The sequence below is a fragment of the Rhinoraja longicauda genome, chromosome 25, assembly GCF_053455715.1.
Source record: "Rhinoraja longicauda isolate Sanriku21f chromosome 25, sRhiLon1.1, whole genome shotgun sequence".
In the NCBI taxonomy this organism is placed as follows: domain Eukaryota; kingdom Metazoa; phylum Chordata; class Chondrichthyes; order Rajiformes; family Arhynchobatidae; genus Rhinoraja; species Rhinoraja longicauda.
The window spans coordinates 24,602,986-24,624,837 of NC_135977.1; the positions used below are offsets into that span (position 1 = coordinate 24,602,986).

The following is a 21,852-nucleotide window of genomic DNA, read 5'->3' on the forward strand; positions in this document are numbered from 1 at the left end:
TTATAAAGATAACAAAAACTTCATTCGAGATATATACGTACATTTCAAAGTATAGCATTTCATCCATTCTTTAGTCCGAGTGCTAGTCAGGTTCCTGTGCTGAACCATTCTGACCCTTTAAGTAATCAATAAAAGGAGACCATATTCCAATGAATAATTCCTGTTTGTCCAACAGGGAAAATCTGATTCTTTCCACGTTTAAGGTCTCCGTCATTTCTATAATCCACATTTTGATTGTGGGGACCGTAGGGCCTTTCCAAAATTTTAGAATTAATTTTTTTCCCGTTATTAAACTATAATCCATAAAGTTTCTTTGTGTTGTTCTAAATGTTTGATTTAATTCTAATATTCCGAGTATAATTAATTTTGGATCTGGGTCCAATTGTGTGCTGGTTACTTTAGATATTATGCTAAAAATATTTACCCAGAATTTTTTAATTTTTATACAGTTTGCGAACATATGAAATAATGTAGCTTCTAAATGTTGACATTTATCACATTTAGGTGAGATATGTTGGAAAATTTTATGTAGTTTTGTTTTTGAATAGTGTAACCTATGTATTACTTTAAATTGTATTAGAGAATGTCTGGCGTTTAGTGAACACTGATGTATATGTTGCAAACTTTCTTCCCAAGTATCTTTCGTAATTACTTGGTTTAATTCTTTTTCCCATTTTTGTCTGTATAAGTCCGTGGAGGGAATGTCACTGTCTAATAAGATATTATATATATAAGATATTAATTTTTCTGTATTAGGATGTTTGTTCCAACATTCATCAAGAATTTCTGAATTTCTAATTCGAAAATTTTGGGAGTTCGATTTTACATAATCTCTAAGTTGAAGATATCTGAAATAATCATTTCCACGAAGACCATAAGTCTGTTGCAACTCCTGAAATGTCAGAAAGGTGCCTTCCTTATAAAGTTGTCCCATATTTTTAATTCCATAATCCTTCCATTGTGTAAAACCCCCGTCTACCCATGAAGGCTTAAACAAAGGATTATTCACAATTGGAAGAAAAAGTGATAAATTATCTAATTTTAATGTCTTTTTTAATTGTTTCCAAATTCGTGTAGCACTAAATATTATAGGGTTTTCCCTATAAATTTTTTTGTTTAATTTAGACGTAGCAAATAATATCGAACCAATATCAAAAGGTAAACAATCTTCCTTTTCCATTTTTAACCAGTCTGGTTGATGATCTATTTCTTCCAACCAGAAATTCATATTTTTAATATTAACTGCCCAGAAATAAAACAAAAAATTGGGTAAAGCCAGGCCTCCATTTATTTTTGATTTACACAAGTGTCTTTTGATTCTCGATTTTCTCCCACACTCCAAAGACGTACAGGTATGTTGGTTAATTGGCTGGGTAAATGTAATAATTGTCCCTAGTGGGTGTAGGATGGTGTCAATGTGTGGGGATCGCAGGTCGGCACGGACCCGGTGGGCCGAAAAGGCCTGTTTCCGCGCTGTATCTCCAAACTAAAAACAAACTAAAGTGAGTGCTCAAAACTGTAACAAGTGCAATTGCAGTAAAGTCAGGTACGAGATCATCTCTTTTAAGTTTCACAGAGTGAATGGAAGAGGGTTTAGACTGGTATGGAGTGGACAATGCAGGCCTATAGCGTTGTCATTGAAGATTACATAACAGAAGGAAGACCCTCCTGCATTGGTGCAGCACCCTCTCCTCCCCCACTCTCCTCCCCCTCCCCTCCCCTCCCCCTCCATCCCCCTTCTCCCCCCCTCTTCCCCCACCCCTCCCTCCTCCACCCCCCCCTCCCTCACCCTCTCCCCCCCTCACTTCCCCTCTCCCTCCCTCCCCCCTACCCCCCTCCCCCCCTCCCCTCCCCTCCCCCCTCCCCCCTCATCCCCCTTTCCCCCCCCTCTTCCCCCTCCCCCTCCCTCCCCCTCCCCCTCCCTCCCTCCCTCCCTCCCCCTCCCCTCCCTCCACCCCCCTCCCACTCCCCTCCCCTCCCCCTCCCTAGGAGATAGATTTAAACCTTAAAACGTGAATAACTTAAAAAATATAACACCGATTGTAATGAAACTTCTTCCATTAGCACCAAAGGGACGACGGTGAGTAAGGTGGGCCTAAAATTGTCGCGCTACCGTGTACCATTTTGGGTGTAGTTCAGGAACAAACAAACAAACAAACAAACAAACGAGAGTTTTAGTATATAGATTACTCACTTTTCTACAAAAAAGCAGTCGATGGATGCTCAATTAATGATGTTAAATTTGAGACTGTAAGGTTTTGATAAGGCAAGACTATAAAAGGAAATGCAGACAAGGCTGGTGAATAGAGATAAGCAAAGCACCAGCTGTAATTGCATTCATGGATCAGCTTCAAGGTTTGAAGGGCCAGCACTGATTCTACAACGTGCACCACGAGGATAGGAGGAGGGATACTCTGACACGGAGTCGTTCGGCACAGTCACGCCGCGGTAGAGCTGCTGCCTCCCTGCGCCCAGGAAGGGAGGTTCGATCCTGACCACGGGCGCTCTCCGTGTGGAGTTTGCACGTTCTCGCTGCGGCCGCGTGGGTTCCCTCTGGGTGCTCAGGTTTCCCCCACGTCTCAAAGTTACGGCGCAGGTTTGTCGGTTAATTGTCCCTCTGTAAAACTGTGCAGGGAGTGGATGTGGTGGAAGTGGGATAACAATAGAACTAGTGTGGGACTGGGTGATCGATGGTCGGCAACATCCAGGCTGTATTTGTAAACTAAAAATAAAAGTGTGTAACCGAGCAGATCGCAAGTCAGGAGTGGGTCTGTGAACATTGTTCCCACGTGGCAGGAGATGACCAGCTCCCTGCAACAACTGGCAAAACCATCCCGCCGGTCTCCCAAAATACTCCATCGTATGAATGGGATGAACATTAATGAGTGTCACGGTGGCGCAGCGGTAAAGTTGCTGCCTTACAGCGCTTGCAGCGCCGGAGACCCGGGGTTCGATCTCGACTACGGGCGCCGTCTGTACGGAGTTTGTACGTTCTCCCCGTGACCTGCGTGGGTTTTCTCCGAGATCTTCTGTTTCCTCCCACACTCCAAAGACATACAGGTTTGTAGGTTAATTGGCTGGGCAAATGTAAAAATTGTCCCTAGTGGGTGTAGGATAGTGTTAATGTGCGGGGATCGCTGGGCGGCGCGGACCCGGTGGGCCAAAGGGCCGGTTTCTGCGCTGTATCTCTAAATCTAAATGAAAATCTAGAAACTAAACTTAACAGCAGAGGACCTGCACGGCGATTTATTGAAGGGTGAATGAGATTTTGTTTTGGCCCACACAGAGTTCCAACGGCAGAATACCACAAGCCCGGTCGGTATAAAAGCAGCCGACGTCTCAAGAGACCTTAATAACAACTCCAATTTAAATAAAGCTTATAAAACAGTCCCGTGAGCTTCACGAGAGAGTTGCTAATCAAAATCAAAATTAGACACCATAAAACAGGGGGGGGGACATCAGGATATATCAGCGAGACCAAGAGCAGACGGGCCGATCGTTTCGCTGAACACCTTCGCTCAGTCCGCCTTGGCCGACAAGATCACCTGCTTGCCAAACACTTTAACTCCCCTTCCCATTCCCGTGCTGACCTCTCTGTCCTTGTCCTCCGCCACTGTCAGAGTGAGGCCACATGCAAATTGGAGGAACAGATTATTAAGGGGTTGGACATGTTAGAGGCAAGAAACATGTTCCCAATGTTGGGGGAGTCCAGAACAAGGGGCCACAGTTTAAGAATAAGGGGTAGGCCATTTAGAACTGAGATGAGGAAAAACGTTTTCAGTCAGAGAGTTGTGAATCTGTGGAATTCTCTGCCTCAGAAGGCAGTGGAGGCCAATTCTCTGAATGCATTCAAGAGAGAGCTAGATAGAGCTCTTAAGGATAGCGGAGTCAGGGGGTATGGGGAGAAGGCAGGAACGGGGTACTGATTGAGAATGATCAGCCATGATCACATTGAATGGCGGTGCTGGCTCGAAGGGCCGAATGGCCTCCTCCTGCACCTATTGTATATTGTCTATTGTCTATCGTCTATTGATGTACAATTCAAGGCATTTATCCTGTGGGGGAAACTGCTGTTCGTTCAGTTTACTGCTTAAAGATCTTGCTCAAGAGGAGGAACAGTGAATGCATATTCCAGCAGTCACTTCTAATACCTGAATTTTGAACTATTTGCGAATATCAGATTTCAGGATTATCAGATTTCAAGTACCTGTCATTTTATTTGTTGCTTTTCAATTTCTGTTCTACTGTTTCATCGTGGAGGAGTAGACAGTGCGTCGAGTCTGATCCATGAGGTTCCTTATATCGCGGGACTCAAATTCACACCGTCCTTTGACAACAAGGGGTCCCAATCAATCATGTGGTCGGGCATAAAGATGTGAAGTTTCGAAGGGGTTGCAGAGTGTTTTCAATGGCTCCCGCGGGGCTGCCATGCATTGTGGGCCCACTTCGGGGAAAGTCTGGGTGGAATCTTAGAGCCAGGCAGCACGGAAACAAGCCCCTCAGCCTGACTAACCAAGTCGCCCCATCTCAGCTGGTCAGATTGTAAATTTTCCCCACGAGTGCAGGATAGTGTGCTCGTGTACAGGGATCATTGGTCGGCACGGACTCGGATGGCCGAAGGGCCTGTTTCTATGCTGTATGGCTCTATGACACCACCCAAGGTTAGGATCAAAGATAATGGAGCAGAGCAAGATAGACCACTCCACCCTAAAAACCGTAGTACGTCACGGCGCCATTTTAGTAGGCAGAAACTTGCAGGAACATTTTAATAGAAAAATAACAATATAAGATTATTAAGGGGTTGGACACGTTAGAGGCAGGAAACATGTTCCCAATGTTGGGGGAGTCCAGAGCCAGGGGCCACAGTTTAAGAATAAGGGGTATGCCATTTAGAAGAGAGGAAAAACTTTTTCAGTCAGAGAGTTGTAAATCTGTGGAATTCACTGCTTCGGAAGGCAGTGGAGGCCAATTCTCTAGATGCTTTCAAGAGAGAGCTAGATAGAGCTCTTAAGGATAGCGGAGTCAGGGGGTATGGGGAGAAGGCAGGAACGGGGTACTGATTGAGAATGATCAGCCATGATCACATTGAATGGTGGTGCTGGCTCGAAGGGCCGAATGGCCTCCTCCTGCACCTATTGTCTATTGTCAATTTTGACGGAGTGGTACATCTTGCTCCTCTAATATCTTTGGCCAGGTTCGAACTGGGGTCTCACTCTCTGGTGTTGTGAGGCAGCGGCTCTACCAGCTGTGCCACCGTGCCGCCCTGGTGAGCACCACTCTTTAAGCACAATAACAACTCATCGTTCTGCGATCCCCCTGTCGACACCCACCCCCCTCCTGTCCGCAGGATTTCGGGCTTGCTACACGTGTCTAACTGGGTGGGTCAGTCAAGGTGCCCACATGCACCTTTGGTGAGTACGAGGCCAAGAGTGCACATGTATGTTGGCACCAGCATTGGACAGATACACACCTCCAAATGCAATAATGGTTGCCAGACACAAAGATTCCTGCTCTGATGTTGACTTCCTGCAACCTCTTTCATTGATCAATGTTTCACTCACCAGGTGAGCTGTAAGCCTCAGATCTTTTACACTTTGCTTGCTCTGAGATTACCGCAGCCTTGCTCAAATCCCAAGGTCTCGCCGCTTCACAAATCAAATTAATTCCGACCTGCCTCACGCTGTAGATCTGTATTCTTAGCTACAATCGCTTGCTTTTCTGTACAAAGCTGTTCTCAAAAAAAATAAATCCTGTAACAGTATTTCTGCCTGATGACTAGTTTATCCTTAAATCCCATCTGGATTCTGTCTGTCAATGATTAGCAGAGTGGGATGTAGCTTGCCTGTTGAGTGTGGCAGTCTGCCAGCTGTTAATTTCCACCATCAACTAACAAATTACTTTCCAAAGATTAAATGGTGACATCGGCAACAATGCTTGACACAAGAATGCACAGCTCCAATCCATGCAGAGGTTTAACTGCATACAGAGGAGCGTGCAGAAGCACAGGTTTCAGCTCATGGCTGTAAATCGGACCTGATAACCACACGCAAAAAGCTGGAGTAACTCAGCGGGTCGGGTCAGGCAGCACCTCTGCAGAAAAGGAATAGGTGACGATTCGGGTCGGGACCCTCCTTCACACTGTTGTACTTCGTGGTCCGGTATCTGTTGTACCTTTGTTGAGACTCTGGACGGACCACAAGTACACGTGTGTAAAAGGTTACAATGCTGGAGCTTAAATCCAGGCGGTTTATTCCGTGGCCACCTGGAACCAGAGTGGCCACCTAATCACCTCATTCTCTTATATAGACATTACTGCACAGGCAAACAAAGTAGTCCTTGTGATACAACAAAGTAGTCCCTGCAATATCACAACACACACCGCGTAATTCTGCTCCCATTCCAGACATTCAAACAAGTGGTGCAGATGGCAAAACTGCCTCCCAGCGCCGGAGACCCAGGTTCGATCCTGACCTTGGGCGCTGACTGCGTGGAGTTTGCAAATTCTCCCTGTGGCCACACGGGTTTTCCCCCCACATCCCAAAGACGTGGGGGTTTGTAGGTTAATTGGCCCACTGTAAATTGCCCCCTAGTGTGCAGGGAGTAGATGCGAAAGTGAGATCACATGAAACTTAGGCCAAAATTACATTTTAACTTGCACTATTAATGTCACTGAAATTCACTCACTCAATAAAGTCTGTAGTTCCCACAGAATACCAGAGCAAAGCTGCAGGATTTTAAAGTAACATGTTATTTATTACCTAGACAAAGTGTTTTTTTTGTTTTTCTTCACGTATTACCATAGTTATTCTTTTTAGCCAATCTTTGTTTCAGGATCAATAAAAGGCGTTCTCCCTGGACCACGTGGGTTTCCTCCGGGTGCTCTGGTTTCCTCCCAGTTTCAGTTTCAGACTTCAGTTTAGTTTATTGTCACATGTACCAAGGTACAGCAAAAAGCTTTTTTTGTTGCATGCTAACCAGTCCGCAGAAAGACAATACGTGATTACAATCGGTCCATTTACAGTGTATAGATACGTGATAAGGGAATAACGTTTAGTGCAAGGTAAAGCCAGCAAAGTACGATCAAGGATAGACAATAGGCAACAGGTGCAGGAGTAGGCCATTCGGCCCCTCGAGCCAGCACCACCATTCAATGTGATCATGGCTGATCATTCTCAATCAGTACCCCGTTCCTACCTTCTCCCCATACCCCCTGGGTAGTCGAAGGATAGAAGGATAGTCCGAGGGTCACCAAAGAGGTAGATAGGGGCGGCACGGTAGCGCAGCGGTAGAGTTGCTGCTTTACAGCGAATGCAGCGCCGGAGACTCAGGTTCGATCCTGACTACGGGTGCTGCACTGTAAGGAGTTTGTACGTTCTCCCCGTGACCTGCGTGGGTTTCCTCCCACACTCCAAAGACGTACAGGTATGTAGGTTAATTGGCTGGGTAAAATGTAAAAATTGTCCCTAGTGGGTGTAGGATAGTGTTAATGTACGGGGATCGCTGGGCGGCACGGACTTGGTGGGCCGAAAAGGCCTGTTTCCGGCTGTATGTATATGATATGATATGATATGATAGTAGTTCAGCACTGCTCTCTGGTTGTGGTAGGATGATACAGTTGCCTGATAACAGCTGGGAAGAAACCGTCCCTGAATCTGGAGGTGTGCATTTTCATACTTCTGTACCTTTTGCCCGATGGGAGAGGGGAGAGGAGGGAGTGGCCAGGGTGCGACTGGTCCTTGATTATGCCGCTGGCCTTGCCGAGGTATAAATGGTGCCACAATGGTCTCAAAAACGTGTGGGTTTGCAAGTTAATTCACCCCTGTTTTGCCCCTAGTGTGCAGGGAGTAGATGGGAAAGTGGGGCAACAAAGAACTGATGTGAACTGGTGATCGATAGTCAGTGTGGACTCGAGGGCCTGTCTTTCCACGCTGCTACTTTCAATCAACCAATTCAACGTGCACTCCAGGCACAATGGGCCAGATATTTTGCTGATTTCACTTTTGAATGAAATGAATGATGTTATTGCCACCGAGTCGTGCAAAAACTTTCTGCAAATCTCACAAACAAAAGTCCAACCTTGAAACACCATCAGAAAATAAAAATAGCACTCAGCGAAAGAAAACTAGGAGTGGAGCACAAAGCAAGGGTTGAACTTAAGCCAGCGATTACTTTGAATTCAAGTACTAAAGGCCAAGGGAGAAAATCAGAGCTGGCACACTGATGTAGTACGTTTGAAGTTGCCATCTTTTGGACAGGGCATCGAATGAAATTCTTGTCTGCTTTCAGCAGATGAAATAGATCCCTTGGTAGTTTTTTTTGATACAGGAAACAGACAGTGATTGTCTAAACTCCGGCCAACATCTATCCCTCATTTCAATCCGCTGATAGATAAAGTTGTGCGTACGTTGGCAGCTGATGTGTCCAACAGTGCTGATGGGTAGAAACAAAGAGGCGACACAGAGTGCTGGAGCCGCTCAGCGGGCGAGGAGGTCGTGGGCATGGGTGGGTGACGCTTCAGGTCGAGTCCCTTCTTCCGACTGATTGTGGGGGAGAGAGGGAGAAAGCTAGGAAGAGAGGTGGGGGGGCAGGCAGGACAAAGCGTGGCAGCTAATAAGTGAATGCAGGTGGTGGTGGTGGGGGGGGGGGGGGTGGCACAGGGGAGTTGATGAACAGGTGGTTGGACAAAGGTCAGGTGGTTGGACAAAATAGATGCGAGACAAGTGTTGCAAGTTTGTGAAGCCAGAGGAAGGGATGGAGGTGGAGGGGATAAATAGGTGTAAATCCAGGTCAAGGACACGGGAGACGGGGTGGGAGAGAAAGGGGAGTGGGAGTTAGTTAGAAGTGCCTAAAATTGGTGAATTCAATGTTCGTATCATTGGTTTGAAAGCGGAATATGAGGCGCTGCTCCTCCAGTTTTGTGTGTGGCCTCACTCTGACAGTGGAGGGGGGCCCAGGACAGAAAGCTCAGAATGGGAATGGGAAGGGTAGTTAAGATAGTTGGTAACCGGGAGATCCAGTGGGCTTTGGCGGTCCGAGCACAAGCATTTGGCGAAACGCTTGGCGAGTCTACGCTTGGTTTCGCTGGTGCACAAGGTACTCTGTAAAATACAGTGAGGTGGCCCGAGGTTGGGCAGAAAGTCTTCCCTACTTCAAAACCATTTAAAAAACATATCGTTCAAGCTTTTAGACTTGGGAGACACAGCATAGAAACGAGCCCTTCGGCCCACTGAGTCCGTGCCGACCAGCAATTACCCTACACAACAGGGACAATTGACTATTTTTTTAATAGAAGCCAATGCACCTACAAACCTGCACATGTTTGGAGGGAGGAGGCCAGTGCTGCTTATTGTGCATGAATAAAAGGGTGGCACAATGGCACAGTGCTAGAGTTGCCACCTTACAGCGGCAAAGACCCGGGTTCGATCCCCACTACAGGTGCTGTCTGTACAGAGTTTGTACGTTCTCCCCATGACCTGTGTGGGTTTTCTCAGGGGGTCTCCGGTTTCCTCACACACTCCAAAGACGTGCAGGTTTGTAGGTTAATCGGCTTGGTATAATTGTAAATTGTCCCTAATGTGTGTTGGATAGTGTAAGTGTGCGGGGATCACCGGTAGGCACGAACTCAGTGGGCCAAAGGGCCTGTTTCGGCACTGTATCTCTAACCTAAACTAAACCAAACACCCAGGGAGAGCAAACAAACTCCATACAGACAGCACCCATAGTCTGGATTGAACCCGGGTCTCTTGCGCTGTAAGGCAGCAACTCTACCGCTGCGCCACCGTGCCGCACTTTTACTTATGCACAATAAGCTATACACTAAACGCAATTCAGAAAGATTTTTAAGATTTTGATGCTATAAAAGCCCAATCAACTAGAAATTAAATATGGGGCAATCCTCAAAAGGGAGAATGTAAAAATTGCTCACCACTATAAAACACCAACAATTCCCGAGTTCAGACTCTTCCACACCTATACCTGTGGATGGTGCATACTTCATTGAAAGTGGTATCACAGGTAGCTAGAGGGGTCAAAAAAGCTTTTGGCACATTGGCCTTCATCCGTCAGAGCACTGAGAACAGCCAAAAATGGACCATTGTGAGCTCCATCTTTCCTGAGTCATCCATGCATTGTTCTCATACCTCCAGTTTCTCCCTCCCTCTCAGACTCTCAGTCTGAAGAAGGGTCTCGACCCAAAGGAATCACCCATTCCTTTTCTCCAGAGATGCTGCCTGACTCGCTGAGTTACTCCGGCACTTTGTGGCTATCTCTGTTGTAAACCAGCATCTGCAGTTCCTTCTTAGACGCATTGAGTATAGAAGTCGGGAGGCCATGTTGCAGCTGTATAAGATGTTGGTGAGGCCGCATTTAGAGCATTTTTTTATTAAGTTATTCTGCTATTAAGAACATATAATTTCAAGGACAGCATGGGAAATTATATTTACAAAGAACCATGACGTCAATGGATAAATGCAGGTCTCTTCCCATCATGCACGTTAGCAGAGAAACAGTGACAAACTATTTACTACAGATGCAAAGAATGGTGAAAATAATAGGAACTCTAGTAAAAATGATGTCCAAAAGCTGCATCTCATTTCATTTCGTCCAGCTGACTTTGGGAATATCGTAATGTTCCGTAAGGGTATCCAGGTGTCTGTTAAATTCTTCAACGCTCTGTTTGTGAGTTTTCGATGCCTTCTTTAGGATCCTTTCGATTTGCCGCTTCTCCTGCATTTTGTCAAATGCCTTCTGTGCTAGAGTTGGTTTGTCTACAGTTGCTCGTTTGTTTTCTTCCCCATCGTCATGCTGCTGCTGGTTTGAGGTAATCTGTTGCAGCATTTTCTTGATTTCCTTATTCTTTTTCTTCTTCTTGACACCGAGATCAGCGACGCCTTTGAGCCGGAGACCTCCGCGCGCCACCGCCTCATAATCGGCCATCTTCGCCGCATTTAGAGCATTGGGCACCGTGTTATAGGAAAGATGTCAAGCTCGAAAGGGTGCAGAGAAGATTTACGGGGGTGTTGGCAGGGCCTGAGCTATAGGGAGAGGCTGAGGAGGCTAGGACTCTATTGCTTGGAGTTCAGGAGGAGGAGGGGTGAGTTTATAGGTATAGGAGCCATTTATGCTTAATTCAGTTATTGTCATTGTGTTATGGCTATGTTTTAATATTTCTATTTTATGTCTTTTTTGCCTGCTTGTGGGTGTGACAATGCATAATGGGGAGTGTCTAGATGGGAGGAGACTAGCGTGTCGACAGAGGTTATGGGTCAGTCTAGACTCGGAGGATGGTGAGCATATAGTTCTTTACCACACGCGCTCGTACCATACGCTCACACCGGTTATATTTGTAAGAACCATACGGTAATAACGGCAAGATTTCTAGATATTGTTAGAAGAAGAAACAGTTGATAAAGTACGGAAACTGATGAATTACTCTATGATTTGTGCTACTTTAATAAAACCAATTAATGAAGAAAAGAAATTTGGAAGATTCGTTTTTGTCATATCAGGGTGCGACGTGTGCGTAAGCTATAACTACATTTCATCCCCGAGAAGTAATGGCTATCGAAGTGGGATTTCGAGATGGTATAGAAACTGCCATTACAATAAGGTTAACAAAATCATGAGAGGAATCGATCGGGTAGACGCACAAAGTCTTTTGCCCAGCGTAGGGGAATCAAGGACCAGAGGATATAGGATTAAGGTGAAGGGGGAAAGATTTTATCGGAATCTAAGGGGTAACGTTTTCACACAAGCGCTGGTGGGTGTGTGTAACGAGCTGCCGGAGGAGGTAGTTGAGCTGAGTACTATCGCAAAGTTTAAAAAACATTTGGACAGGACAGGTGCAGAGGGAAATGAACCAAATGCAGGTAGGTGAGACTGGTATAGATGGGACATGTTGGCCGGAGTGGGCAGGGTGGGCCAGAGTGGGCAGGGTGGGCCAGAGTGGGCAGGGTGGGACAGAGAGCCTGTTTCCATGCTGTACATTCTGTGACGTTCCGGAGAAAAACGCAGGAAAGAAAACCGGAGGGTTTAAACCAGGGCCGTCTTTACAGCATTATGGGCCCCGGGCAAAGCAGTGTACTGGGGCCCCTACGACAACTACTCACAGGAATAAAAATGTAAATGGTCGATAAAATTAAACATATATTTATTTTATTGGCACTTCCAACAAAATCGGTGTCGAAACATTAAAAACATGCTGTACAGCAACAATTAATCAACATGATAAACATTTGAACAATACACGAGGCTTGAAAAACACAATAATACTCAATAAGCCATACAGATTAGATGTCACAGTACGAAATTACTACGAATTTCTTATTATAACAAGCATTTGCGGCATTTCTTTCCCCCTTTCCCTACCAGCCCCCCCCCCTGTCGTGCCGGCGAAAGGCACTTACCGAAAAGCACTTAGCGATGGACTTAGGGTGCAACATTGTTGCGAAAAGCACTTACAGATCGCTGTGAGAAGCACTTAGGGATGGAAAAGCAAAGCACTTAGGGAGCTAATTGTTGCGAAACAGATCGCTGTGAGAAGCACTTAGGGATGGAAAATGTTGCGAAAAAAACACTTATTGAACCTACATTTTTAAAGTAGTATTTATTTATTGCAAGTCACTTAACATACACAGATCAGCATGGGGCCCCTATGCTCGTGGGGCCCCGGGCAAGTGCCCATCAGGCCCATGCGTTAAGATGGCCCTGGTTTAAACCACAAATGGTTGCAGTGATTTATTTCCTGCTGCACGGAAGTTGATCGATCCAGATGTGAGCATCCTTCATTATCCAGACTGTATCTCTAAAGTCTAAAATGAAACAGGCTGACTGTAAAGGGAGCACAAGCACACCTGGAAGCTGCTTGGCACTGGGTCACACTGTTGAGTGGAGATAATCTCCTAGTTTCCCAGCTGGTAATTAAAATGGCTCCTACGTCAAAGCAACCTGCCAACTACATTCTGTGAAAACGTTTATTTGTAATTAGCGTTCAGCTTTGGAACAAACTTCGGAAAATAAGAGACACAAAGTGCTGGAGTAACTCAGCGGGTCAGGCCGCATTGCTGGAGATCATGGATAGGTGACGTTTCGGGTCACGACCCTCTTTCAGAAAAAAAGATTTCCTTAATTGCCTTTATTTTAAAATAAACTTATTTCAGTGTTATGACTTACGCAAACACACAGTTTTATGCCTCACTGGCATAATTCATGTGAACCGAACACATATTGATGTCAAATAATTGAAAGTGTTTATTGTCTTTTTAACAGGTAGTTAAATGGGTGACGTTTCGGGTCGAGACCCTTCTTCAGTTCAGTCTGAAGAAGGGTCTCGACCCGAAACGTCACCCATTCCTTCTCTCCTGAGATGCTGCCTGACCCACTGAGTTACTCCAGCATTTTGTGAGGTACAGTAAAATGTGTTTTGCATGCTATCCACACAGATCAGATATACCATACATAAATACAATCAAGTCAAACTCAAGCACAATAGATAAAGCAAAGGAGAAACTATATGGAGCAAACAGTCTAAAAAGCAGCAGTTCATGTTAACACTTTATTTCCCTATTGCGATCAAAGTATTAATACGAGTATTTAATTATTGGAACATGTACAAGGCACAGTGAAAAGCTTTTATTTATGTGCTATCAAAGTAAATCAGGTCACACAAGTATAATCACAGTGCAACAGTCTAGTGCAAAGACAAAAATACCGGAGTGCGCAATATAGTTTCTTCCCTTTCTCCTTTGCTTTATCTATTGTACTTGAGTTTGACTTGATTGTATTTATGTATGGTATATCTGATCTGTGTGGATAGCATGCAAAACACATTCTACTGTACCTCACAAAATGCTGGAGTAACTCAGCAGGTCAGGCAGCATCTCAGGAGAGAAGGAATGGGTGACGTTTCGGGTCGAGACCCTTCTTCAGACTGAAGAAGGGTCTCGACCCGAAACGTCACCCATTCCTTCTCTCCTGAGATGCTGCCTGACCTGCTGAGTTACTCCAGCATTTTGTGAAATAAATACCTTCGATTTGTACCAGCATCTGCAGTTATTTTCTTATTTTACTGTACCTCGGTACATGTGACAATAATAAACCTAAAAATAACCTTTTTCCAACAGCATCGTTGTGGGTAGCATGGCATGGGAACTCGAGTGGAGACTGGTAATACATTTATATTTTGAAGTTCTTAAGTTCTAAGAGCCTAATAAGGCCATTCAGCCCGTCAAGTCTACTCCGCCATTCAATTGTGGCTGATCTATCTTTCCCTCTCAACCCCATTCTCCTGCCTTCTCCCATAACCCCTGACACCTATACTAATCAAGAATCTGTCAATCTCTGCCTTAAAAATATCCATTGACTTGGCCTCCACAGCAGTCTGTGGCAATGAATTCCACAGATTCACCACCCTCTGATTAAATATATTCCTTCTCATCTTTCTAAAGGTATGTCCCTTTATTCTGAGGCTGTGACCTCTAGTCCTAGACTCTCCCACTAGTGGAAACATCTTCTCCACATCCACTCTATCCAGGCCTATACAGTATGTTGTATTGTGTTTTCTTGCATTAATATAGCACTTTTCACGACATCCAATTTTCTAAGAGCATTTGCTCAAGATCCAGCATCTACGGTTCCTAGTGTCTCGTTGTGTTTGCAAGAGAATTCAGTAACTTGTGAAACACTTTGGTCAACACTGTTCCATGTACCCACCACCCTCTATGTGGAAAAACTTGCCCATCAGATTCCTCTTAAATCTCTCCACTCTCACCTTAAACCTATATCCTCTGCTTCTTGATTATTGTTGAAACAAAGAACTGCAGATGCTGGTTTACCAAAAAAAAGACAAAGTGCTGGAGTAACTCAGCGGATCAGGCCGCATCTCTGCAGAACATGGGTAGGTGACATTTCGGGTTGGGGCCCAGCTTCAGTATTGACCCGAAATATCATCTATCCATGTTCTCTAGAGATGCTGCCTGACCTGCAGAGTTTAGTTTAATTTAGTTTAGAGATACAGCGAGGAAACAGGCCCTTCAGCCCACCGAGTCCGCACTGACCAGCGATCCCCGGTACTATCTTACACACACAAGGGATAATTTACACTTGTACCAAGGCAATTAACCTACAAACCTGTACGTCTTTGGAGTGTGGGAGGAAACCGGAGATCACGGAGAAAACCAACGCAGGTCATGGGAAGGAAGTACAAACTCCGTACAGACAGCGCCCGTAGTCGGGATCGAACGCGGGTCTCTGGTGCTGTATGCGCTGTAAGGCAGCAACTCTACCGCTGCGCCACCGTGCCGCTAGAGTTACTCCAGCATTTTGTGTCCTTTTTTGATTAATGTTAACTGATTTTAAATGAAGTCTTCTAATCATTCTATGAAGACCCCTAAATAATTTTATTGCTTTCATTCAATAAAAATAGGAAATATTATGGGACGTTAAGGGTTACTATCACCAACTCGTATTAGTTCTGAAATATATTCAGTAAAAATGATGAATTTGCAGCAAACCATGACACAATATGGTTGCTATTGCTCCCAAGAGCTTGTGAGATTTGAGCAGGTCGCAATCACATTAATGACGACCATGCAAACTGCATGTCAAAACTCAGCTGATCAGGATGACTTTTTTTAGATTTAGAGATACAGCGCAGAAACAGGCCCTTCGACCCACTGAGTCCACGCCGCCAAGCGATCCATGCACATTAACACTATCCTACACCCACTAGGGACAATTTTTTTAAACATTTGCCCCGCCAATTAACCTACAAACCTGTATGTCTTTGGAGTGTGGGAGGAAACCGAAGATCTCAGAGAAAACCCACGCAGGTCACAGGGAGAATGTACAAACTCCGTACAGACGGCGCCCGTAGTCAGGATCGAACCTGAGTCTCCGGCGCTGCATTCGCTGTAAGGCAGCAACTCTACCGCTGCGCCACCGTGCCGCCCCAGTGCTCTGTTGCCCACATTCATGAGAGTTCTCGCAGTTGATCCTGTCATCATTTACATGGGGAGACGTGCTTGGGGAGCTGGACTGGCTTTTTCCTGCCGCACCTCCTCAGACAAGGAACAGCTCCTAGTGCATCCCCTAAAACCTCCCTTCCAATAACTCCATCTACACTTCACGCTGCCTCGACAAGGCCACCAGCATGAACAAGGAACAATCTCACCCCGGCCACTCCCTCTTCTCCCCTCTCCCATCAGGCAAGGGGAATAGAAGAAACGCACACCTCCAGATTCAGGGGCCGTTTCTTCCCAGCTGTTATCAGGCAACTGAACCGTCCCCTTTACCAGCTAGAGAGTGGTCCTGGCCTCCCATTTCCTTCAATGGAGACCTTTGAACAATCTTTAATTGGACTTTATCTTGCAACCGAAAGCATCGAGTGTTTTATTGTGAAACAAGACCAGGTTGGGCCCAAACCACTCCTGCATTGGTGCAGCACCCTCTCCTCTCCCCCCCTCCCCCCTCCCCCCTCCCCCTGCCTCTCCACCACCGTAGTCGAGATTGAACCCGGGTCTCCGGCGCTGCGGTAGAGTTGCTGCCTTACAGCACTTGCAGCACCGAAGACCCGAGTTCGATCCCGTCTGCACGGAGTTTGTACGTTCTCCCCGTGACCGCGTGGGCTTTCTCCGAGATCTTCGGTTTCCTCCCACACTCCGAAGACGTACAGGTATGTAGGTAAATTGGCTTGGTATAAGTGTAAATTGTCCCGAGAGTGTGTTAATGTGCGGGAATCGCTGGTCGGTGCGGACTCGGTGGGCCGAAGGGCTTGTTTCCACGCTGTAACTCTAAACCAAACTAAACCAATTGTGATATCCAAGAGAAAGCATGCAGTAGTTCCAATCAGTATCTACCGTCTGTATCTAGACCTCCTGTGCTGGAACAACTAAATGGTCTTTGCACTAGCAATCCAAATGGTGACATGTTAGAATCCAACCAGCTTCAGCAGAGGAGTTCACTACTTTCTGCTTCTATTTGTAGCAGCAACCGTGTTGTAGCGACCATAGAGAGTGGTCCTAGTTGTCGAACCCTCAGATTGGCCAGCAAGGTCACGTGTGGGTGCGACCGTAGGGATTGGTCCAGAGAGCGAGACCGCTGATTGGACAGCGTGGTCACGTGCGCTTTTGGCGCCCGAAAAAGAGTCAGTTGGGAGACGTCTTCGAAGAGAACAGTTAGTTTTAATGGTTGTCTGTAATCTTGTTAAGAAAACTTTGTAATCGAACATTGCTGTCGCAATAAACTTCTTCAACAAAGAACGAGCCTCCAGACTCGCCATAGTGTCACAAATAAAGGTCACATGAAGAAAAACGTAACCGGATCAGGAAGCAATGCCCTTTGAGGAGTGCACTTTAGTGATGACTAAACCAAGTGGACCAGTTGGGCCCAAACCTCTCCTGCATTGGTGCAGCACCCTCTCCTCCCCCCTCCCTCCTCCCTCCTCCCCCCTCCCCCCCTCCCCTCTCCCTCCCCCTCCTCTCCCTCCCCCTCCCCCCACTCCATCGTCCTCAGCCCTTCTTATCCTCCCCCCCACCCCCCTCCCTCCCTAGGAGATAGATTTAAACTTTAAAACGTGAATAGCTAAAAATACAACACCGATTTCAATGAAACTTCTTCCATCAGCACCAAAGGGACGACGATGAGGAAGGTGGGCCTAAAATTGTCACGCTATCGTGAACCGTTTTGGCTGTAGTTCAGGAACAAACAAACGAGAGTTTTAGTTTATAGATTCGATAATTGGCCTCGAAGGGCAAACAAGAAGACAGTGTTCATTTTATTTGGTAGAAACAAGGAACTGCAGGTGCTGGCTTACAAAATGCCGGAGTAACTCAGCGGGTCAGGCAGCAGCCCTGGGGAATGTGGATAGGTGATGTTTCGGGTCAGGCTCCTTCTTCGTATCATTTTGAGGTGCAATCTCAGTGATTGAAGAAGTTTGCAAATATGAAAATAAAACGCAAGGTTTCGCGGTGAGTGAGATGGAAAGATCGGCAAACTCATCGCCAGCAAGCAAGAGGTCCAGACATTCAAGACTCTGATAACAGCAAGGAAGGAGGAGCTGTCCTTGATTTCAAGTCTTCGTACCTTCTGCCAGAGGGGAGCAGAGAGAGTGGCGGTGGTGTGAGTGGCCCTCGATTATATTGGCTGCTTTGGCAACAAAAGCGTTTCACTGTACCTCGGTTCGCGTGGCAACAAGCTAAACTCAAACGCGATATTCCCGGAGGGTACCCTGCGGATGATGATGGCTTTTTTCCGCTCTCGCACTCATGCCTACAATGCCGGGGCCACCCCTACATTCACATTCCACGGATTTTCTAAGCCACGGTCTTGAAGAGGAAAGAAGGATGGGAACCATTAACTAATCACAGTGCATGGACAAACACTGATGATTGCTTTCCCAGTGGATCCATGCACTAACATAATCACACTGTCAACATGACACTTAACCGCTGTTGCAAATCTACAACCACCCCAAGGATACGCCGCTTAAAATACAGAACAGACATACACGGAGGATGAATCACAGTCCATCGGTAGGATCATGTTATTAACCACACAAGCGATTAACTTTCTAGCAGCCCAAGATGTACAACAGCCTTAAGATAGCCTGATTTGTATTCCAGAAATTGCACTAATGTATGTTCTCTCGTGTCTACTAAATATAAGCATGAAGATAGACACAAAATGCTGGAGTAACTCATCCAGAGATGCTTCCTGCCCCACTGAGTTACTCCAGCATTCTGTGTCTATCTTCAGTTTAAACCAGCATCTGCAGTTCCTTCCTACACAAAGATTAACATGTGCCAAAGCAGTAATTTTTCACACTTGATAACCTCATTAGAACTAATTGCTAATGTGACTACGACCAACAGAAAATACTCAATGTTTTGTCAAAGGTCTAAAGGTCTACTTCTCCATTGTTTTATATATATATATATATATATAGCTCAAGGAATATAGGTTCAAAATGTAAGTAATCATGAAATCGTTATTTACTGCCCGTAGCCACGGACTACACTAAATTTAAAAATCCTAAACAAAAAAACAACATCTTGCAGTGTTTCCTATTGATTCAAAGCAAGAATCTCTAACCAGGCAGACTAAAGAACGAGAATATCTAATGTTCCCCAGTGTGGCGCATATTGACTGCAGTGACTGGGCTAATTGTTAGAAGCAGGCCATGTGAACAACGATTTCAAGATTCCAACAGGTCCACTTAGGTTAGTGTAGCTCGGTATAAAACTACTCTTAAACAGGGAAGACTTTAAAATTTAAAGAAACAACGCAGAGTCATGCCCTTTGGCCTACCAGCAATCACCCCATATATTAATAATAATAATAATAATAATACATTACATTTATATAGCGCTTTTCATATACTCAAAGACGCTTTACAGGGATTTAAAGAACATAGGGAAGTGAATAAATAGATAAATAGGTAAACGAACAGAGAAAGGAGACAGAAGGTGAGGTGACCTTCAATGGTTGAAGGCAGTACTGAACAGGTGAGACTTCAGTGATGTTTTGAATGTGGTGAGTGAGGAGGAGTCTCTGACGGTTTGGGGTAGTGAGTTCCATAGGGTGGGGGCAGCGATGGAGAAAGCCCTGTCCCCCCAGGATCTGAGTTTGGTCCGGATGTGGGGGGATAGGAGATTGGCAGCAGCAGAGCGGAGAGCGGAGAGCACTATCCTCAACACTAGGAACAATTTACAATTTTACCGAAGCCAATTAACCTACAAACTTGTACATATTTGGAGTGTGGGAGGAAACCCACGTGGTCACAGGGAGAATATACAAACTCCGTACAGCCAACACCCAGAGTCAGGATCGAACCGGGGTCTCGGGCGCTGTAAGGCAGCAGCTCTACTGCTGTGCCATTATGCCGCACTCGAGCCCAATGAGTTCCTGAAACAGAAGCAAAGTGCTGGAGTAATTCAAGGGGTGTGGCAGCATCTCCGGAGAAAAAGGATGGGTGACGTTTCGAGGCGGGACCCTTCTTCAGACTGAAAGTAGGGAGTGGGGGTGGGGGGTGGGGGATGGGGGGGGAAGAATTGGGGGCGAGAAAAGACCATGAACAAACAGGGCCGGCTACAAATGCCCTCAGACAGGGTGGTGCCTGGTCGACTAGAGAAGGTGTGATCTCAAGAGAACTGCGGAACTGGTAAAACGACTGAAGTTCCTTTAAGGGCCTGTCCCACTTTAGGCGATTTTAAGGCGACTGTCAAAGTCGTAGCAGATCGCCAAACTTTTCCTTTACCCGACAGCAATGACCACGACAATGCCGAGTCAGGTCGAGATTACAGCGTCTTCGGAAACATCGCGAAATTCCCACGCTGTCAATGCTTCTCCGGCGTCCTAATTTTCGCTGAAATCACTGACAAGACGGTAAGTACTTGAGAGTTTTGAACTATAACATCTTGTATGGGTTACTTAAAAATCAAGCTTCATGGTAACAAGGCAGAAACTGGATTTACTTCCAGTTTACTAATAGCTGTACTAAAAAAATTTTTTTTTTAAGTGTTTCAGTGGATCTTTGTGAAAAGTGTGTGGGCATTCTTTGAAAATGTACGGGAGATGCATATCTGGTTTCTGGGTTGCATATCTGGGTTGGGAACCCACTTTAAATGTAATGGATGATGGCCATAAACATCACAAAATTCCCACGCTTACCTGACCGTCAAACTGTCGCCTCCAATCTACCTGTCAAATGTCCTGATGGTAAATAAATTGGTTAAACACAAGCATTTTATGGTATTTTGAAATGACTTTACTTATTTTAATATAATGTGCTTCTAAATGCATCTGCGACAACCTAGCAAACCTGAGGACACCATGCGACAGCGCCCGCAATAAGCAACGATACCTGGCATCAAGCCAGCTGTCGCCGAGAAATTTCACTCCGGATCATTTCTCAGCGACGCGCCGAGATCCACTACGATTCTTGGAAGCCTCCTCACGATCATGCCCGCGACACCTGGCGAACTGTCGGCAACAGCCTAGTCGCCAGCAGTCACCATAAAATCGGCTAAAGTGGGACAGGCCATTAAAGCTAGAGAATTCAATGTTCATACCGCTGGGTTGGAAGCTACCCGAGCAAAATATGAGGTGCTGTTCCTCCAATTTGCGTGTGGGCCTCACTTTGGCAAAGGCTGAGGCCCAGGACAGAAAGGTCAGTGTGGGAATGGGAAGGGGAGTTGAAATTGTTGGCAACCGGGAGATTCCATAGGACCAGGTGGACCGAGCGCAAGTCTTCAACGAAACTGTCGCCAAGTCTACGTCCGGTCCTGAAATCCCTGGTTCACCATTAGTCCTCTCTCCTCCGTCCAAACCTAGCTCGCTGAAGTACAATGCTACATGGACATACATCTTTCATAACTGAAGTAAAGTCTCTTCCATCATCGAAAAGGCAGATTGATGCCATTAGGGTTGGGAGTAACAGGGTTCAAACGCAGCTATGAAGAAATAATGTGTAGGAAAAAAACTGCAGATGCTGGTCTAACTCGGAGGTAGACACAAAATGCTGGAGTAACTCAGCGGGTCAGGCAGCATCTCGGGAGAGAAGGAATGGGTGACGTTTCGGGTCGAGGCCGGAAACATCACCCATTCCTTCTCTCCCAAGATGCTGCCTGACCCGCTGAGTTACTCCAGCATTTTGTGTGTACCCAAGAAATAATGTGGCTGTTCCAAGTTGAGCCAGTCAGAGAAGAATGTGAGACAATCGTATCCAATTGCTGAACATCCTGAAGAAGGATCCCAAAACGAAACATCGCCCCTCCTTTCCCTCCACACGCCGCCTGACCAGCCGAGATACTCCAGCACTTTGTGGGTTTTTTTCTCAAGATTCCAGCACCTGCAGTT

General features: G+C 45.9%; 1 protein-coding gene and 1 pseudogene across 1 annotated transcript in view; both read right to left on the bottom strand.

Annotated features, from left to right (window-relative positions):
- Positions 1 to 21,852, bottom strand: part of LOC144605978 (transmembrane protein 132C-like) — an 807,862-nt gene that overhangs the window by 528,324 nt on the left and 257,686 nt on the right. The gene's annotated exons all lie outside the window — the stretch shown is intronic.
- Positions 10,397 to 10,935, bottom strand: LOC144605979 (protein FAM32A-like pseudogene; annotated as a pseudogene).